The sequence below is a fragment of the Sus scrofa genome, chromosome 8, assembly GCF_054392235.1.
Source record: "Sus scrofa isolate SSC_HxYL_T2T_F1_AM1 chromosome 8, Sscrofa_HxYL_maternal_Yorkshire_Landrace_v2.0, whole genome shotgun sequence".
Classification (NCBI taxonomy): domain Eukaryota; kingdom Metazoa; phylum Chordata; class Mammalia; order Artiodactyla; family Suidae; genus Sus; species Sus scrofa.
The window spans coordinates 134,148,200-134,164,127 of NC_139390.1; the positions used below are offsets into that span (position 1 = coordinate 134,148,200).

The 15,928-nt window shown below is 35.2% G+C and overlaps 1 long non-coding RNA gene across 3 annotated transcripts in view; it reads left to right on the forward strand.

Annotated features, from left to right (window-relative positions):
• Positions 1-15,928, forward strand: part of LOC110261993 (uncharacterized) — a 517,032-nt gene that overhangs the window by 433,783 nt on the left and 67,321 nt on the right. The window lies entirely within an intron of this gene.

Here is a 15,928-nt window from a genome sequence, read left to right on the forward strand (position 1 = left end):
ACGTCTTACTCCTCTGCCATCTTGATTCTTCTGCAGAGGGTACAATTTTAAAAGGTATATATTTTTAAATATTCATAGTGAGTATAAAGTAATATATTTGAGTTTTTATTTGCATTTCAATAATGACTAATGATGAACATGTATTCAATGCTTATTGACTGTATTCCTTCCTTAAAATCTTTAAACTATTTGCACATTTTAGAAGTTTCCTGGTGATCTAGAGGTTAAGGATCTGCTGTTTTTTTGGTTACGGTTGTGTCATGGGTTAGATCCCAGGCCTGAGAACTTCCTCATGCCATGGGTGCAGCCAAAACAAAACAAAAGTTTTACTTGTTACAGAAAAATTGAGTTAGCTGTACTTTTTCAGTTATTTTATTCTAGTGCTTTTTATATTTTATTAAATTTCATTTCATTTAATTTCATAAATTTATTAAAGTAGTTTATAATTTTAGTTATAGGTGTACAATGGACTGACTCAATAGTTTTTCAGATTATACTCTATTTAAAGTTATTACAAAATATTGGGTATATTCCCTATGCTGTACAGTATATCCTTGCAGCTTATTTATCTTATCCACAGTGGTTTGTACCTCTTAATCCTCTTTTTTTTTCTTGCTTGTCCCCCATTCCTCCTCCCTTCGAATAACATGTACTTTTTTTTTTATGTGAGCCTGTTTGTGTTTTGTAGTATTCATTCGTTTTCATTTTTGAAATTCTATATACAAGTGATAACACACAGTATTTGTCTTTCTCTGACTTATTTCATTAAGCATAGTACCCTCAGTCTACTTATTTTGTTGCAAAGGGAAAAATTTCATTCTTTTTTATGCCTAATATTCCACTACACACACACACACACACACACACACACACACACACACACTTTATCCATTCATCTCTTGATGATACCTTAGGTTGCTTCCATATCTTGACTATTGTAAGTAATGCTACTATGAACATTAGGATGCATATATATTTTTAAATTAGTTTCTTTCATTTTCTTTGAATTATACCCAGGAGTGGAAATGCTACGTCATATCTTAGTTCTATTTTCATTTATTGAGTAACCTGCATACTGTTTTACAGTGTGGCTGCATCAACTTAATCCAACAGCATATGGCGGTTTCCTTTTCTCCACACCCTCACAAAAATGTGTTATTTGTAGGCTTTTTGATGATAGCCATTCTAAGAAGTGTGAAGTGATATCTCATTGTGGTTCTGTTTTGCATTTCTCTGGTAATTAGTAATAAGTGTCTTTCCATATGCCTGTTGGATATGTGTATGTCTTCTCAGAAAAATGTCTATTCAAATCTTATACCATTTTTCAGTTCGGTTGTTTGTTTTGATATTGAGTTGTATAAGTTGTTTATATATTTTGGACATTAATTCATTCCTTATTTTATCATTTGCAAATCTTTTTCCCATTCAAGAGATCATCTTTTCATTTTTTTTGATGATTTCCTTTGCTGTGCAAAAGTTTTAAATCTAATTAGATACATTTATTTTTGCTTTCTTTCTTTTGCCTAAGAGATAGAACCAAAAAGAATATTACTACAGTTTACGTCAAAGTGTATTCTGCCTAGGTTCTCTTCTAGGAGTTTTATAATTTCAGGTCATACACCTAGGACTTTAATCCATTTTTAATTTATTTTTTGCTTATAGTATGAGGAAATGTTCTGATATCATACTTTTACATGTAGCTGTCCACTTTTCCCAGCACCAGTTATTGAAGTGGCTTTCTTTTCTCCATTGTACATTCTTGACTTCTTGGTTATAAATTTACTGAATGGCTTTATTTTGTGGGCTCTTTCCTGTTCCTTTTATCTATGTATCAGTGTTTGTGCCAGCACCAACTCTTTACTTGGTTGTTTTTCTCTTTTTCAGGGTTTTTTTATATCCAGGATTTTTCTCCTTGTTCTTTTGTTAGAAACAAATCCCTCAGTCTTCTTATTTCACAAACTTTCTGTCCCTATGAATTTAGGTGAAATAGTACCTTGCCCCCTGTCTTGAAGGTGTATCCTTGTGTGAGTTCTTCCCTTTGCAGGTACTTTTGCCCAGTGGCTTTGGTGGGAGAACTGGACCTGAACTGAATGGTGGGTCACATCTTCCCCTATTGGGAACTGACAGCTATCACCTTAGTGTGAGGTAGGGCTGGCAATTGGGTGGCTAGAGCCAGAGTCAGAGCCAGGTGTGAGCCTGGGCTTTCTCTTATGATTAGTGGCTGGAGTCACCCTATTAGTGGTGAGGTGGGGTCCCAAGGTTCTAGAGCAGAAACTTTGATGGTCAGGTTGAAGCTGGTCCCATTTCTTCTGAGTGTGTGCTCTCCTGGTTCCCAATATCAGAACCTTTGCCATACAGAAAGAATTGTGCTAGAGCAGTTAGGGATAGTGCATGTGCCCAGTGTGGGCCAGAGTGTGTGCTGAGATGGCCCCAGCACACTATTCATCCCAATTTGCTACTTCTGTGCTAGTAATTCTTACCCTTGCCCCTATTAAGATACAGTGAAGGTAGAGCCAGCTTTACCCCTATATTTATATACTTTCCTTGGTATTGGCAGCCTTCACTCCAGTACCAAGCTGTACAGGAACAAGAGAGGCCACAGTGGACACTCAGTATGGACTAGGGCACATGGTGAGGAGGTCATGGGAAACCAGCCAGAGTCCCAGGCACTTTCAGTCAGCTTTTTCCACCTTGTTCCTGGGAGTGAACAAGCATCTGGGTCTTCATGAGTAGAGCGTAGGTTTCTTACAGCCCTCCTGTGAGCCCTCCTGGTTTTCAAACAGACTAAGGACTCATCTTCCCAGTGTACCACCTCAGGGCTGGGGTGCCCACTATGTGGTTTCAACCACTCACCCCCTAGGGAGGCTCTCTTACCCTGTGTAATTCCTCTCCTCTTTTGTGTCCCCTCCTAGGCTAGCAGGCCCTGACCTAATTGCTTCTCTTCCCTTCATCCGTGACTCCCTGTAGATCCCTTCTTTACAGACTTGGTTTTATAAGAATCGTTCTGCTAGTCTCTGGTTTGTTTTCAGTGAGAATTGCTCCACATGTAGATGTATTTTTGATGTATTTATGGTGGGGGGGGAGCTCTACATCCTACTCTGCCATCTTCGTCTTCTCTCTTGCGTTAGTTGACCTGTTATATTTGAATTTTAAGAGTTCCTTATAAATACTCCCATACTGTGGGCTCTATTTTCAATTTCTTACACTGTTTCTTGAAGCACAAAAGTTTTAAATTTTAATTAAGCTTAACTTATGTATTATTTTCCTTTGGTTGCTTGCACTTTTGATGTCATATACAAGAAAATATTACCTTTTCCCGTGTGATAGAGGTTTATGACTATATTTTCTCCTAAATATTTTATAATTTTACCTCTCACATTTTAGGTCTTTAATTCATTTTGAATTGACTTTTTTATGTGGTGTGAAATTTATGCTTTTAAACATTATTTATTTTCTCTAGAGATCTTGATTTTCTTGTTACATGACAGGGGGGATTTTAAGCCTTAATCCAATAATAGAAACTCTTATTAACTTACTGTCTATGTCCTCTCAAAATTAATATGTTGAAGCCCTAAAACCCAGTTTGGATTATTTGGAGATTAGGCCTCTGAGGAAACAATCAAGGTTAAGTGAGGTCATAGGGATAAGGAGCCAATCCAGTAGGATCAGTGTCCTTATAAGAGAAACATCATAGAGCTTATTCTCGCCCTGCCCATGAATTGAATAAAGGCTGTGTGAGAAATAGTGAGAACATAGCCCTCTGCAAGCCAGGAAAAGAAACTTCTCAGGAAATTAAATAGATTTGAAACTTGATCACGGACTTTTAGTCTCCAGAACTGTAAGAAAATAAATTCCGACAACTAAGCCACCCAGCCTGTGGTATTTTGTTATAGTGGACTGAGCAGACTAAGAATGAAATGATGCACTGTGTTATTGTCTGCATACTTAATTCTGCTCACTTAGTTGATTCTCAGTCAAGTTGTAAATTCTTTTCATTTGACCCCAAGTCTTTAGGGAAAGAAAAAACAATGTCTTCCTCATAAAATGATAATTGACTCTGATTTTTTGAAATTATTGAATTAAACTTAATACATTAACCCCCTAATCTGGAGCTACTGGTGTTTCACAAGATATTGAAGCTAGAAAAGTCTTTGTAACTGTTTTTGATAAATCTCATAAGTTCACACATGAGAGGTGAAAATCCTTAGAAGAAGTGGCCTGGATGTAGGGCAAATTTCACATGCCCTAGTTAGTGCAAGCACATCTTTCGAATAGAATTCCAGGCTTTCCTGTAACACACTATGATTTTCAGTTTTGAAGGTCCTCTGCAAGCCTACAAACAGGTGGGACATAGGCTGATCATTTGTTCTTTGCAGTGTTTATTGCAATGTTTTCTAATCCCCTACTTTTTTTTTTTTCATTGCTATCACCTTTTTTCCTGTTCTTGATGTTGCATATTAGGATAATTGTCTAACCTGCTCACTGATGTCTTCATGTTCTACTACCACTACAATATGCCATTACACACATAGGTAAAATTTTACATTTTTTTAAGTTTAATGTACAGTATGTTAAAGCATTACTTAGGAACTTTCAGAGTTTCTGATTGTTCATAAGACTTGAAAATTCCTTAGCCTGATATTCTAGGCTCTGCATAACTCTCTCCTACCCTTGGTGTTTCAACATTGGTTTCCTTATCCTTTATCCCATTATGTAACTTAGTATCCCCATTATTCAGGAGTTCTTGACAAGGGATGATTCTCCTTTCCCCTAGAGACATTTAGCAAAACTGGAGACAGTTTCGGTTGTCACTATAAGGAATGGGATGTATACTATGGCATCTAGGAGGCAGTGTACAGAAATACAGCCAATAATCCTCTAGTACATAGGAAAGCCACCCATAACACGTAATTATCCAGTTCCAAATGTTAATGGTACCAAGGTTGAGATTAAGTCTTAGTATGCTTTCTTTTTTCTTTTTTACATATCCCTTATTTGTCCCATATCTATTACTCAGGGTTCAACCCAAGTTCTTTTTGAGTTTGTCTCTGAAAACATCAGAATAATCTCAAAGGAATATCTTCTGTATCCTATAACCACATATTTTTTGTTGGATTATTTGGCACTGATCAGATACTATGCTGTGATGTAAAATTCAAACTTTTATGTGTTCTATGTATCTTTGAAATATATTCCAAACACTTTTAACCAAGTCAGATTAAAAAATAAAAAGTCTTTTTTGACTGCAGTTATTCTGTAATTTCATTCTGCTAGGGAGTAAAACTGTGAAATTCTAACATATTTCTCAAAATCAGATTCATTCATTCACTAATATTAATGACACTAATGATGAAAATGCATTAATTTAATGTAGTTAAAGTTGATAATAAAAGGAACAATATTTCAATTGAAATATGACAATTGGCTTTTCTTACACTTTTTTGGTATAATGCAGATTATTTCTATTTTTCACTTCTGAGGAAAGTATTTTCTGATTCTTTTATAAAGTTTTACTTTGATTTGAGTGTTTAAACTTTATGGGTTGAGAATGCTCCAACCATTTATATATAATGCTTAGTTTATAGGGAAAGGGGATATTTTTCTCTCTTCATTTTCTAATGCACACAAAAGGTCTATTTTCCAACTACACCTACTTCCCTCTATTCCTGCTGTAAACCTTACTCTTGCAACATGTAAAATTAGCTGCGGTGCTGCCTGACAGTTTTACCCTAAAGAATGTTCTTCTGTCTTTGCTCCTTCTTTGTTTGCTTCTGACTAAGAAAGGCTTAGCAAGAGGAAAGTGTATAATGATGTCATTTTTCATTTGTATTTTAAAGGGAGGATGACTCTTTGTGCAAATCTATTCAGTAAAAATTTACATGATGGAAAATGAGGAATAAACTGCTGCTTTTCTGCACCATGAAATCCATGTACTGTTTTATGCAGCTGTAAAATAGATGACTGCTTCACATAATGCACATGAATGCCAAGCAAATTTAAATAGGACCCTACTTGCTCCCAAGTCTTTAGGCAGCCCTCTTGAATAGGCATTAGAAGAAGAATCCATGGGATTTTGTTCTGTAAAGATGTATGTGGCCTCTGTGCTCGAGCAAAATCCTATCCTGGGAAAGGAAATATACCTGCAGAATATCCCTAGTAATTAAGAGTCATGCAGGTTTTAATAAAATTATTTTGTTCTTCCAATAACTTAATTCAAAGAATAACTGATGATTTCAAAGTCTGAGCAAAGCCTGTCAATCCTTCTTAATTAGCTTAAGGGGAAAATCCATATCTCTGAAATAGGACAATAACTGTCAAATTACACTATTTGGAAATAGATATGTGCATATTTTTCCCCCAAAGTACAATCAGGTGGATATAAGTAGGGTTGGTTGGTTTGTTAAAACTCATGGGGTTTCAAACCTGTGCACATATCATTTTCTATCTCATTGGCATTCGAAAGCTTTTAGATGTTATTTTCTTCATTTAATGTAGCATCTGAGTGTATGGAGGTAAGCACCATTGCATGATCTAGAAAACCTCAATACCTTAGCCCTATAGTTGACATTATCAAATAACACCTAAATTATAATGTAATTTTACCCGCATTCAGTACTAATACTATAGAATGCAAACTGTAAAAGCCTTTAGCATTCTGTTTTCCTGACTCTCCAGGACCTATCCCTAACTCGATCACAACTGATGGGATCAGGCCCACAAATACCTCATAAATCAGAGGAAAAATCCAATTCTGAATTTTAAAACTAAGCACTACTCAGCACTTTCCTGACTAATTTAAAGTCCTATAATCCCCCTCATTTTTGTCAGAGTTTATATGTATGATTATTTTACTTATTAAGACAAAATTTTAATTTAAAAACACATCAATATTGAAATATTACTATTTAATCTTATTTAAATACCATTGTAATTTTGTTCTCCAGGTATCTGTGTATATTATTTATTTTTCAAATTTATTTTAAGATTTCATTTATTTTGTAAGCATAGCCTACCTCAAACCCCTTACAACTATTTTCTCATATAAAACTGTTTGTATTTTATAGAAAATGAACTGAGCCAGAGAGAGGCAACGTTACTACCTAAGCTAATAGGTGATAGAGTGAGAATTTGAACCAGGTAATTTGGTTCAAGAGTCTGTGACAAATAAAATAATATTTTCAAGTGTATTTCATGTTAAAATATTGTCTTGCTTTTGAATATGACCACACCCTATATACTTCAAAAATGTTTCTTTTGAAAAGATCCTACATGAGATTTTTTTTTTCAAGGTATTTTTATGAGGGTTTTTGCTTAAAGTGCTACATGCAGACCATTACAGTGTTAAGAATGAAAGAAAGTATCTACAAAACTAACAATATAAGTATAGGGTTGGTTATATTGAAAAAAGACATAAGCATGATACTGCTAATTTTTAAGGTATTTCATTGTGAATAATTAAGCATGGTTGGGTGCTGTGGAAGTACTTGAAGATTCATTGATTTCCTAATAAGATAAGCCATTATAATTCAAATATTTAACTTATGATTTATATAGATATGCCATCCATTTTGTTGGTATTTAGTAAACAGGTTAATGTTTCACTGTTGAGTATTAGGTTTTTTTTTTAATAATTTCTGAAGTGTCTGTTCAATTTAAATGTTCACTTTATATGTTCTAGCATATAGGCCATTTGTTCAACCTGGGACAACTTGCGCTCTCCTAAATGTCAAAATTCAATCTCTCTGATCTTTAAATTTTTGTTTTATATTCCCTTTTCTCTAGTATATATCCCCAGATCAATACCACTAAGCTACAATCAAAATAAATAGAAACTTTAGCACTCATCTGTATATAAAATGGAAAGAGTCTAGATTCTGTTGAAGTTGTCAAATGTTATATAACATGTCCTATGATCTATCTTTTTCAATAGACTCCTTTAAAACCTCAATCCAAGACCCAGTGTAGCATTTTATATAAAGCAATTATTCATGGAAGAAAAAAGCGTCCAGATGATAAACTAAAACATCGGGGAAACACTCTTCATGTTCTTACACGCCTCCTATCTCCGTTCTCTCATCCAGTACACCCAAAAAATTCATAACTAAAACATACTAGTCTTTCCTACCTAGATACTGATCTTGCATCTTTTAAAATAGAACTGGAAACTCGTATTACCAAAAGTGTCCCAATTGAACTGCACTCTACCTCAAAGTATTTGATACGTACAGTATTTTAATAGTGTGGTCATTGAAATTTATCTAATATAAGTTGATACCCTTTAAGATATATATTTAAACTTTAGAGAAATTAAAACATGAAAACAGTGTGTCTTACAATTGAAGAAATCGATTAGCTGTGTTCCTGTGGATTAGTACATATCTTGCACCTCTACTTTTTATGTGTGTATACACCTATCTCTCTATGTACCTAACCATATATTATACACCAGGTTATATGTACTGTCAATTTATATTGTAAACAAGTTTCAGAATGCTTATGTCTTATTTTTATTAATTCCAATTTAAAAGTAAATCCATTTACAGTATATGTTATCTAAAATTATAAGAAGCAAAAGCATAAAAATAGAAATCATACAAGAGATCTAAAAATAAGTTTTTCTGTATCTATTAATCCCAAGCTCCCAATCCATCCTGTTGCTTTTGGAATGAGTTAGCAATGAGATCCTGCTGTGTAGCACTGGGAACTATGTCTAGTTACTTATGATGGAGCATGACAATGTAAGAAAATAGAATGTATATATGTATGTGTAGCTGGGTCACCATGCTGTACAGTAGAAAAAAATAATGTATTGGGGAAATAAAATGCAAAAAAACAAAGACAAAAAACCCCAAAATATGATGGAGTGCTAGATTTGGTATAATGGGAAGTAGCAATGTTTGGCAGACAATCTATTTATCAAGAAGGCCAATTACAGTAGTCCAGTTGAAATTAAACTAAGAAACTGATCAAAATTAAAAAAAAGTAAGTTTTTCTCCTCTCAGAAACCTACCTGTAAAAATTGTAACAACGATTGACTTTTTTAAGAAAAAAATCAATAAAAATATTTATAGTGAGTACTCTTGTGGTGTACTGGTTAAGTATCTGGCATTGCCACTGCAGCAACCCAGGGCACTGCTGTGACATGGGTTTGATTCCTGGCCTGGGAACTTCCACATGGCTCAGGCACAGCCAAGAAATAAAAATTTTTTTAAATGTATATACTGTAGTTCCCACTGTAGCAAAACAGGATCATGGTATCTCTAGCACCAGGTTGCAAGTTTGATTTCTGGCCACACACAGTGGGTTAAAATATCTAATGTTGCTACATCTGCAGCATAGATCACAGCTGCAGCTTATATCTGATTCCTGGCTTGGGAACTCCATATGCTGTGGGGCAGCCAAAAAAAAAAATTACATAGTTACAATCATTAGTAATAAGCTAATATTGTATTTTTTCCAATTGATTATTCAAGGTTATAAAACAAATATATCAATAGATTATAAGTACATTTTAGTTTCTGAAATCTCATGCATTATTTCAACTTAAGACATAGGCATTTTGTCTACCTATACAGCTGCATAATATGGAACATATTAAAATATATTTTCTTGCCTGAGAAAACACATTTCCTTGATCTGAAAAAAGAATTGTCCTTAGTAAATGGGAAATGGATATAGTTTCAAGACTATCTTCTTAAGTCGATCGAAAGTTTTTGCTTAAATGTTGTCTTTTTAAAAAAAAAAAAGTCTTTTTTTAAGCAATTGAAGATTTATAGAAAATTGAGCAAAACCTATAGTTAGAGTTCCCTTACGCCCTTCATCTTCCTCCTAATTCCCCAGTTATTAACATCTTGCATTAGTGTGGTACATTCGTCACAACTGGCGGATCAATGGTTACATGTTCTAAAAAGAACGACATAATGCCATTTGCAGCAACATGGATGGAACTAGAGACTCTCATACTGAGTGAAATAACTCAGAAAGAGAAAGACATACCATATGATATCACTTATAACTGGAATCTAATATACAGCATAAATGAAAATGTTTCCACAGAAAAGAAAATCATAGACTTGGAGAATAGACTTGTGGCTGCCCAACGGGAGAGGGGGGAGTGGGAGGGATCAGGAGCTTGGGGTTAACCGATGCAAACTATTGCTTTTGGAATGGATTTACAATGAGATCCTGCTGTGTAGCATTGAGAACTATGTCTAGATACTTACATTGCAACACAACAATGGGAGGAAAAGTATGTATACATGTATGTGTAACTTGGTCCCCATGCTGTACAGCGGAAAAAAAAAAATACATGTTCTTATTGACTGAAGTCTGTGGTTTACATTGGGGTTCACCCTGTGTTGTACAAAATTAAATACTGTTGAACCAATATTTAATTATACATAGTCACTGTTACTGTATCATATAAGATCATATAAGATAGTTTCACTGACATAAAAATCCTCTGAACTCTAGTTCCTCATCCTGCCTATGTTCCTTCCTGAATCACTGATCATTTTACCATACCCATAGGTTTGCTTTGCCATATAATTGAAATCATACAGATGGGTTTAGTTCATTTAGCAATGTATATTCAAAGCTCCTCCATGTCTTTTTGTGATTTCCTAGCTCATTTCTTTTTATCTCTGAATAACATTCTATTGTATGAATATACTATATTTTGCTTTCATTCATCTAATGAAAAACATCTTATTTGCTTCCACGTTTTGGCCATTTTAAATTAAGTATACTATAACTATGTGCAGGTTTTTGTGTGGATACATTGTCAACTTATTTGTGTAGGTATTAAGGATCTCCAGTGATAGATCAATTGGTAAGAAATGTTTAGTTTGTAAGAAACTCCCATACTTTTTCAAAGTGGCTGTACTATTTTGTACTTATGACAGCAAGGAATGAGTTCCTATTTCTCCATGTTCTTCCCAGCATATGTTGTCAGTGTTTTAGATTTTTGCCATTCTCACAAGTGTGTAGTAGTATCTTGTTTTAATTTGCACTTCCCTAATGACACACAATGTTGAACATCTTTTCAACAGCTTATTTGCTATCTGTATGTCTTGTTCAGTGTGTTTTCTGTTCAGGATTTTTGCCTATTTTTTAATTGGATCATTTGCTTTCTTTGAGTTTTATAAACTCTTGGTATATTTTGGAGACAAGCATTTTTTTTTTTTTTTTTTTCCCCTGGGAGCTCATGGGCCAGGGGTTGAATCAGAGCTGCAGCTGCTGGCTGACTTCCACCACAGCCACAGCAACACGCAGATCTGAGCTTCTTCTGCAGGCTAAGCTGCAGCTTGTGGTAATGCTAGATCATTAACCTACGGAGAGAGGCCAGGGATTGAACCCATATCCTCAAGTCACAAAGTTGAGTACTTAACCTGCTGAGCCAAAAGGGAACTCCCTGAAGACAAGATTTTTATCTGATAAGTGTTTTGCAAAGATTTCTCCCTCTCTCTAGCTTGTCTCTAAATTTTCTTAAGCAACTCTTAAGAAAAGTTTTAATAATAATCTTTTAAAATTTCCTATAGCATTTGAAGTATTCATTTTCAACCTTGTCAGTTTGTATTACAACTGAGTTTAGAATCCGTTCCTTCTGTTCACTTGAGAGCATTTACATTAGATCTTCCCCAAACTGGCAGTGCCTTAAGAGACCACAAGTATTAAGTAAATGAGTTTTTAACGTTAAAATCCTGGCCATTACAATAGTTAGAAATATGACCACCTGAAAAAAATGAAAGTGAATAATAATGCAATAAGATTGTCACTGCAGGATATTTAGAGCCATTATTTTTCTTTTTAAAATACTGGTTAGGGAATACACTAATTAACCAAATACTCCTACGGCAGTGACATTCACCAGAAAGAAGCTTTAACTCTGAAGCGTGACAACATTAATCATGTTTTTCTTTTTTAAGAAGACAGACCATAACTTTCATTCTTTAACTCTGCTCCCATCTTTATGAATGTTCTTCAGAGGCTTTCGGGTTGTAGTTTAAGTACAGTAAGAAGCCAATGAGAAGATCTATTAATTTTATAAAGACAGGAGTTGACTCAACAAGCACAAAGAAGTTATAACACATTTAAAAGTAAATTTCAACACCTATACCTGCCTATGACACCTATAGGCAGGTGACACCAGTTTAGTGGTGCTCTAAACAGAAGTAACTATCAGTCCTGGCTATGAATTCCCAAGGTTGGTTTGTTTATTTTCTTAATGAATGATTAAACATTATTGAATGTTTCGAAGCATTTTAAAAAAATCAGGAGATTTCACATTAAAATTAGCTCTTTTAAAACAATCCCTCAAGGAAAAGGTCTATGGCATGAGTAGCAGCCACCCTTTTTAAGCAGGTCTCCTACAATTTGCCACTGAACTCCATTCTCACCTCATTCCCACCCCTCCACTCATTTTGTTCCTGTTGCGCACCTATAGATGTTTGGTTTGTAACCCTTGTTCACTATGCCACATTTGCTAATGGGCTCTTGAAATGTACAATTTGGCCTTAAGGTGCTATTTGTCTAGAAAATGATTAGTATGTATCAAATTCAGCCAGACCAACTTGTGACTGGCTAACATTATCTGCATATAAAAATCCACCACTTTCAGATGCAAATATTAATTAAATTCATAAAATATATCAGCTGCACAGAAATCTATTTGAATGGGATAAAGGAAAGATATTTTAAAATATCATAATACTATCCTTTAGTAGTCCATATATACTTTAGAATTTATAAAAATGAAACAAGTATAATTTGGTATTTATTGACCACTCATTATAGAGTGCATGGTACTAGAATAAAGAAATATAGAGATGCTAAAAATTACATTTCTGGAGTTCCCGTCATGGCTCAGTGATTAATGAAGCTGAGTAATATCCGTGAGGACACAGGTTCGATCCACGGCCTCACTCAGTGGGTTAAGGATCCAGCGTTGCTGTGAGCTGTGGCGTAGGTTGCAGATGCAGCTTGGATCCAACCGTTGCTGTGTCTATGGTGTAGGCCAGCAGCTACAGCTCCAATTAAACCCCTAGCCTGGGAACCTTCACATGCCATGGGTGCAGGCTTTACGAAAAAAAAAAAAAAAAATGCTTTTCTGGAAAGCTGTGGTGAACTTTATAATTTTCTTAGGAACTCCTGTTTCTGATTTTTTAATGTAAAATATTAGTTGAGATTCTCATCCCAACCTTAGGGGAATTCTCTTTATTGAGGCTTTTTTCCCCTCAAACTGCATTTTTCAGTGTGCATTTATTTCCTAGCAACCAAACCATAAAAAAACCTAATGTTAGATCTTAGATTGATAGGGTTTTTTTGCTGGCTGTGGTATAAAATATTTTTTACGATGAAACCATAGAAATCTTCTCCACAACAACAAAGGATTTAAGAATTATTGTACCAGCTTGCTCACTTCAGGAAAGCACATTTCATCTTTCAGGGATTCCTGATTGATATTCTTTGAAGTGCTGAAAATACCATGCTAGTAAATGATACCCTACAGACTAAAATCATCTTTTCATCTGTAGAACTATAGGCCGATGGAGTATAAACCTTCCTGTGACAGACTGACGACATCCCACTTGGTATCAAATGACAACATCATTTCAGACCATGGTGGAAGCCTCAAACGCAGCCAATGAGAGACACTGATGTGCACAGTGCCTTCCATTTGGCTTTCCTTAGATATGTGCATGATCTTGTAAAACCTATTGACTTGCTGCTTGGAATGAATATCTCTGAAATCTGTTTATGACCGCAAACCTTGGTATTGGTTCACATCAATACCTTGAGAGTCAGAGCGCTGGGTGATCAAGACCTTGGGCTCTGAAGCCAGACTGCCTAAATTTGAATCATGACTCCTTATATCATAGCTGTGTAGCCTTTGATGATGACTACCTAAACCCTCTGTACCTCAGGATCCTCATCTGAAAACTGGAAATAATGATCACATCCATTTCATAGTGTTTTGAGATTAAAATTGGAGTCTCAGATGAAGCGCTTAGTAGAGAACAGAGTAAATAATCAATAGATAGCAGCTATTATTATAAGAGGTATTTATACTTCTGGAGATTCAAAACTCTGAGTGGGACCTTGGTCATACTTGGTGATATTTGTGTTGAAAATGTACCTGAGTTCCTGTACTATTTCCACAGAGTGGACCTTTGAAAAGTTTTCAGCCATTTTCAAATCTCCACCTCCTCCTTCCTCCTGGATTTGTTGACATTTTGGTCTGCTCTACTGAAATGATGGAGTCTTTCTAAAGGAAGACCTTCGGTGCCCTCTTTTCCATTTATTAATGCCTCGGGGACGTTGTTTTCCGACTCTAATGTTACTGTTACTGTGTAGGAAGAACACTCCCCCTTTCTTATCAAAACAACGACTTTGCTTGTGTTCTTGATTTTATTCCCTATCCCCTACACCGAGTTCACCAAATATTTACTCTCCTGTTAGCAGTAATATAGCTTGTAATTGTTCCCCAGCTCACCTCTTTATCCCGAGTGACTGCACATCTGGCATTCCAGGGAAAATCATTTATAGCAGTTATAGATCAATTAGGATGATTATTGTTGGGTATCGCTTTTCAATAGTGTTCCAATTTGGACAGTAAGTTGCAAGGTCATCCTCTCATAGGCTACAAACACACCTATATTGGGCCCCCAAACAATCAAACATGAAGATGTTATTTCTTTAACATTAACACCTGATTTCCCTGTTATGATCCCTGCTTCCATTCTTCTGAATCTTTTAAGTAATTCCTCTTCTTCCTCTAAGTAAAGACATTATCAAGTTTGATACATTTCTTTCCTTTTTCCCCTCTTCTCCTTTTTCTTTTTACTCTTTGCAGTATTTTAACCACTCTTTCTCAGCCTATGAGTCTCCAAAACAGTTCTGTTTCCAAACATCCTACTGAATTATGGTCCTATATTCTTATTTCCTTGCTGTTTATTTTTCCCTATTCTCATGCCTTCTCTTCAAACACAAATCAGGTTTTCCGTTTTTCAAATGTAGAATAAGTATATATTCTGCTACCAAGTCTCTAATGTCATCATGTTCTAATTAACTCTTTGCTGACAGAAAAATTTCTCTGAAGCTTAGATTGCATAGAAAACAAACATTTCCAAAAGATCCCGAGATTCAAGACCCTTACAATATGGCCCAAACCAATTTTCAAGTATTTCATTGCAGAATCCCATCTTGGAGGATTCAGTTTTACTCGTAGTATTTGAATGTAGGAATTCCTTTGAACATAAATGTGTTTTAGGAATGGGTAAACTAGGAGAAGAGTTTTACAGATGCTTACCTACAGCTTTGAAGAAATGGGCACTATGAAAATTGACAGGCTGTAGTAATGACAGTGCTTTGTAAACATTAAACAGTGTGAACATTTCTGACCAGTGTGTTGGGGGAAGTCCAGTCAGGAAAATTAATCATAGATTTATTAATGTCTTTGTGTGATTTGACGTAGTTCCCAAAATAACCAACACCATTGCAGGTAAAGCTGTTAACTTTTCCTATATTTCTTCTTAAACAAGTAATGTGCAGACTGGACATCCTATGCTATCCCTGAGCTTCGTAGTTTTCTCACCCTTACACTTAAACTATACTTTCTGCTTTATCCCTTCCTAAGGCTCTCTGCATTTCCATCATACCCAGGGGATAGAAGTCAGAATGAGAGTAAGAGCTAGTGATATCTATTGTACATTATTTGGTTACAAAGGTTAATAGCTTTTAAATTTTGACATTAAAAACATCCTTTGCGTCAAAACAGCTGTAATTTACCAGACTCTTCCAAACCAATCTCCTTTATCCCTGGCATTGAACAAAATACATAATTACTTTAAGATAAGATGAGGAGACCTTCAGCATCTCATCCCAACCTTCTATTTTTATTCCCTACAAGCTTTTATTCCAGCCCTGG